General features: G+C 42.7%; 1 long non-coding RNA gene across 1 annotated transcript; it reads right to left on the bottom strand.

Annotated features, from left to right (window-relative positions):
- Positions 1–291: 291 nt before the first annotated feature.
- On the bottom strand, positions 292–1652 carry LOC118558216. The gene is made up of 3 exons (XR_004928229.1): positions 1598–1652; positions 505–618; positions 292–437 (listed from the first exon to the last, which is right to left on the bottom strand). It is a non-coding gene; the product is annotated as an uncharacterized LOC118558216 (long non-coding RNA).
- Between the last annotated feature and the right edge of the window lie 4351 nt (positions 1653–6003).

Below are 6003 nucleotides of genomic sequence, written 5' to 3'. Positions count from 1 at the left end.
CAAAGACAGCAGTGCTAAATGTTTGGGAGTGAACTGATGTTCTAATTGGATATCAGAACTTAAGGCTCAACAACTTGAGGACGTTGAGGGTCTCGTCGTACATGGAGGCACACTGGCTGACGTTGACCACCATGCAGGCCTTGCTGCTGCTGCAGAAGAAGCCCTGCAGGTAGTGGGTCAGCTTGCTCTCCCTTAATGGGACGTGCTGCAGGAGCCTGGAGGCAGCAGACAGCGGGTCACTCAGGACGCTCCAGGACCAGAACTGGTTCCCAGAACCATGAAGGTCCTACCCAGTGTGCTGGTTGTGCTGCAGAGCCTTGATGCATTTGCCCAGAATGAGCAGCGAGGCGTTGATGTTTCCAGCCTCCTTCAGGTCCTCTCCTTTGTTCTGGGTCCTGGAGCTGCGCTCAGAGCCTGCCAGGTGGCACAGACACAACCTGCGGGACGTTAACACCGTTAGCACAGCAGACGCTCAGAGACGCTGAGGTGGCGCCGGCTACTCACGCGCTGACGGCGTGGACTGGTGGCGGCTCGCCGTCCTCCACTCTCAGGATGCGGATGGAGAAGATGCTGTGGCTGCAGCAGAAGCTCAGACTTGGAGCCCAGCAGGACCAGAACCTGCAGCCCCATAAATACAGATAATCCCCATAAACACATTTAATAATGTAGCTTTTATTAAAACTAAATGTGTTCCATTAAGAAATGTGATTTTTAGCACTAAACTACACACAGTAACTTTTTATTTTTCAGTGTAGTGACATTTATTGATGACTTTCTCAGTACTTGATAGTTTTAGAACATAACATAAAAGTATAAGGCATTTAACATTTTAAAAGTTTTAAGCCCCCCTGAACATGAGAAAATCCTCATTATTTGATGCTGTAGCGCACATATTCCCTAGTTACTGGAGGAAAATAGGGAGTACCAATATGGCGGCTGGTGGCTTCACAGCGACTCGTTCTAACAGCGGCTATTAGCACTCCAGTGTATAATAGAGATCAGTGATCAAAACCGACTCATACAAAAAAAACAACCTGCATAGAGCAGCAGCTTTTACATTAATCTCTTTCTCTTTTTATACATTTACCCAAATCAACTATACAGTATTTATCCTCTTTTTAATCTTAAATCAATGAACGTGAACCATTCAAATTGACAAAGTATCACATAGAGCTATAAAATTAATTTTTAAACAGCCCACACACACAAAATGGTGTATTTAAATTATTTTAAATCACATTTCAATCATGTTTGTTAATCATTCATTAAATTACTGTCTCTCAATAACTCAAAAGCACACTGTTGCTTGTTTTAGCTCATAAAACCAGCTCGCTTAACTATATAGCATTAGTTGGCATATAGTAATAGTACAAATCACATGCAGCAATAGCTCAATTAACACAGATAATTTACACAAAACACATTTTTTTTTACATCCTCAATTCACTCATATACCTTCCTGTCTCCAGCTGGTTTTAAACATCGTCTCCAAGCATAACAATATAACAAAGATACTTTCTCCATGAAATCAGTGAGCAATCAGCCAGAATCAGCAGTAGTTAGCATGCTATGCTAAGCGCTAATCATCATTACTCACCGCAGTTTTCACTCGACAAAACACAACAACACGGTGATGTCCCGCAACCAGAAACCCTCCTGGCAGGTGCAGATAATCTCCTAGGATCAATAACTCAAGATATAACACAGTTTTAATCAGTATTTACTTAGTAACTAGTTATATTGACGCCTCCTGTTCTAACTCTCTCTAAACTGCAGTAACGGCATCAGCGCAAAGAGAAAAAAGACAAAAGAAGAAGCGCGTAGAGCTTGTAGTTGTGAATACGCTCCCTGCTGGCAGAAATATGGAACTACAACAGAAACAAACTATTGAATATTACAAATAATACAAAATTAATATTCTGCCTTTTTTTTAGATCACAAGGGAAGTGAGGAAAGCTTTTCCAAATATTCCAGCCATCAGCTTTTCTACATCAAAAAGAAGATGGAAAAGGAAAGAGTTGCTCTGGGTGAACAAATACTGACGGCATCAGGTAGGACCAGGCAGGGATTTTAGGGCTAAATATTGCCATGTAGAGCTAATATATAGAATATGCAACTAGAGTATATTGCAAAGTGGTAAACATTGTTTCAGTGTCTAAGCTCTGTTTAGGGAGATGCTACAAAATCTGCTGGCCACGCCCACATTAAGACATTTATGTCATGTGGAATATGAAACGCATGGAAGTGATAAAAGCCGACTATTTGATAACATTTATAGTTACATAGAGACAAAGAAAAAGAAACTTCATGTCCTGTTAAATCCCCAAAGAATGTTTTTTAGCCTGTGGAACAAGCAGTGATCAGGTAATGCTCCACAATAACCACACTAAAATGTTTTCACTTCAATTTGATTTTATTTCTATAGCGCCAGTTCACAACATGTCATCTCAAGGCTCTTTACAAAGTCACATTCAATCAGATCCTAAAAAGTAGCTCTCAGTGTTTCCAGTCCAGAGTGCATGTAGGAGGGAAACATTTGGTACTAAAACGCCTCTCACTGCATGGCAGAAATTGTGGCATTAAGCACATCTGTGGTCAGAAGCTTTGGGCATTACGCCATCCAGTTGAGTCCCAACAGAAACAGTTTATGAAATATGGAACCTGGCAACTTCTCCCCTTCATGATACGCCTTCACTCAAGGCTTTGGATGCAAGCATAGAGACATATGCAGCAGCTTCTTCTTCTTATTTGATTATTATTCTGCTTCCACACAAACATGAGTGTCAGATACACTGGAGTGCTAATCAGGCTTCCGGTTTGGGCAGCGCCATGTGAGGACGTGTTTTACTGAGCTCCTCACCAGCACTATTAATAAATATTGAAGCAGCTATTTAAGGAAAGAAACCTTGAGCCCCACATACCAAGACGACGAACCAGACTTTAATCTTTGGATCAAACGTCTGCTAACAATGTCTAAAAACCAACGGAAAGCGCCCGACACAAAGGCTAGCTCTAAAACTAGCCCGGAAGCTAACGCCGCGCCTGACGCTACACCCGACCGAGGACCCGGGCACCAGGCTATCCTCTCAGCGATCGCCGAACTGAGGACGGAACTGCTCACTAAAGCAGAGGCACAATCTGCTGAAATTCGCAACCAGGTCGACCAACTAAGAGCAGAGATTAAACTAGCAAACGATAATGCTAATGCCAAGAGTGAAGCCCTAGATAAACGAATGGTCGCCCTTGAGTCTGCAGCTGATAGCCACTCCGACCTGATTGCTGCTTTGGAGCGGGACATGGCTAACGTGCAGAAGGAGCTCGCTGTCCAGAAAACACGTAGTGAGGATTTGGAAGCACGATCTCGCCGTAATAACCTGCGCATTACCGGGATAAAGGAAAGACGAGAGGACGGTAAGAGCATGACGGACTTTATATCTCAATGCCTGAAGGAGACGCTTGGTCTCGATAAACCTCCTTTATTGGACCGGGCACACCGCACGCTGCGCGTGAGACCGGGCAACAACGACCCGCCGAGGGCCATCATTATCAGATGTCATTATTATCGGGAGAAGGAGGAAATGCTTAGAAAAGCGGTGCAGATGAAACAACTGACTACAGGGGACGGTGATAAGATCCGCATCCAACCAGACTACACACAGGCAGTAGCCAAGCAGCGGGCGGAGTTCAACAAAGTGCGGGGCTTATTAAGGAGCTGTGAGGGAGTACGCTATGGCCTGTGGTACCCAGCGGAGCTGAGAATAACGACGCCCGATGGTGTGCGCAAAAGCTTTAAAGATCCTAGACCGGCTAAGGATTTTATAATGGAAAACCTGAAGCACGTCGCCTGAAGACTTGATAGCGCTGAAGAGAAATACTCTGTGGTGGCCCCTATCCCGTACAAAGAGGTATGTTTGAGTAATCGTCACCCTTTTAAGGACTTTAGTTTAAATAGAGGGGATTTTAATGTCCCCAATCATAAGACTGACAGCGGGGCCACAGATATGCGGCAAACTTTCGGTTCTGGACTAGATCAGCCCCAGGGACGCAGGACTGGTCGGTCTGAAATGGGCACTTAAGCCTAAAAAAGTTCTTAAGCATTTTCAATGCCCATTTTTGGACCACAAGACCTGGTTAACATAAGTGGAGGGTTCAGACTCCACTGAAGGTTAATAATTTTCTTGGGTGTTCAGTTGGTGCAAGTAGAAATTTAGTCCTTTAATTCTTTATTAAAAAAAAAATTGTTTTGGATTGTCAGAGCCCTGATAGGATATGATGGGTGAGTTCAGACACTTTGTTCATGTTTTTTGTCATTGTTGTTTGTTTATGTCAAGGTTACTTGCATAAAGTATATAGAAATAAGTTAAGGCACGAGAAACTCATTGAGTGTGCACTGTAACAGATTATGGTTAGATTAGCTGCAGCATATTGCTCTGTCATTCAGATAGTGTTGGTGAGACTCGGTCTCACAGGGTAAGTTTTGTTATGTTGTGTGATAGAACACGACTGGGGGGGCATGCAGCCTTTCGTTTGGGGAGAGGCCGGCAAGGGGATTGTGTAGGGGATGCGTTTGATTTTATGTTTTTGTATTTCTTATGGTTTTCATGTTTTACATTATCGACTCCAACTGTACAATGTCTAAACAGAGATCTGTCATGTATAAAAAGGTTTAATGATGAGGTTGTTTCAAAACAGGCTGCTTTCAGACCATTTCAGATACCGGAATATGATTACCCCTAATAGTAGCAGTGCAGGGGGGAATATTAAATTTACAAACTGGAACGTCAAAGGGCTTAACCATCCAGTGAAGCGTAGTAAAGTGTTTTCTCATTTATCAAAGCTGCGAACAGACATAGCATTCTTAACTGAAACACACCTGCTTAATAAGGATCACTCCAGGCTTAAGAGAGGGGGGTTCTCCCAGATTTTTCACTCCAGATTTAACGCTAAATGTCATGGAGCGGCCATTCTTGTACATAGAGAAGTGCAATTCGTTCAAACAAACATGATCCAAGATAAAGATGGCCGGTTTATTATTGTTCAAGGACACTTATTTAATTTACCAGTGGTACTGGCCTGTATTTATGCTCCAAACTGGGATAATTCTAAATTTTTTACCGACTTTTTCTCACGCCTTCCAGAGTTAAATAGTCACCAGCTGGTCCTCGGGGGAGATCTAAATTGCGTTCTGGATCCCAATATGGACCGTTCTAGAGCTGTAAGGGGATCACTTAGTAAATCAGCGGAGACTATTAATGCTTTTCTCCAAGAATATGGGGTGATTGATGCATGGAGATACAGAAACCCGTTTTCTAGACAGTATTCATTTTTCTCTCCAGCCCATAATTCCTACTCCAGAATAGACTATTTCTTATTAGATAAGAAACTCCTCCCCCTACTGAGATCTAGTGATTATGAGAGCATTGTTATATCTGATCATAGCCCTATGACAATGGTGCTTTGCTTCCCAGATAATGAGCCCTCACAACGCACCTGGAGACTTAATCCAAGTCTTTTGTCTGACGAAGATTTTGTCAATTTCCTGTCCACTCAAATTGACTTCTTTCTAGAAACAAACCAATTACCAGAAACAAGCCATTCTACCCTGTGGGAAGCTATGAAAGCGTATTTACGGGGTCAGATAATATCCTATAATGCAAGCATGAAAAGAAGAAGGTCAGCACGCCTTAATGAGTTGATGTTTTTGATAAAGGAGGTTGATCAAAAAAACTCTGAAGTTCCATCTACGGATCTCAGTAAAGAAAGGATAGGTTTGCTGACAGAATTTGATATTCTCTCATCTGAAGCTGCTGAGGAGCTGCACCGTAAATCTCGTCAGGAATTCTACGAACATGTGGAGCGAGCCAACAAATTACTTAACCATCAGTTGAAACGTTCCGCAGAGGCGGGGTTTATAGCAGAGGTTAATGCTCCGCATGGGATCACCACAGATCAAAAAGACATTAATAAACAATTCCAAAAATTTTATGAGGACCTTTACACTGC

Source organism: Fundulus heteroclitus, unplaced genomic scaffold (assembly GCF_011125445.2).
Source record: "Fundulus heteroclitus isolate FHET01 unplaced genomic scaffold, MU-UCD_Fhet_4.1 scaffold_111, whole genome shotgun sequence".
NCBI classification, from domain to species: Eukaryota; Metazoa; Chordata; class Actinopteri; order Cyprinodontiformes; family Fundulidae; genus Fundulus; species Fundulus heteroclitus.
Note: the sequence above shows the minus strand (reverse complement) of the source record. Positions and strands in the feature narration are given on the sequence as shown.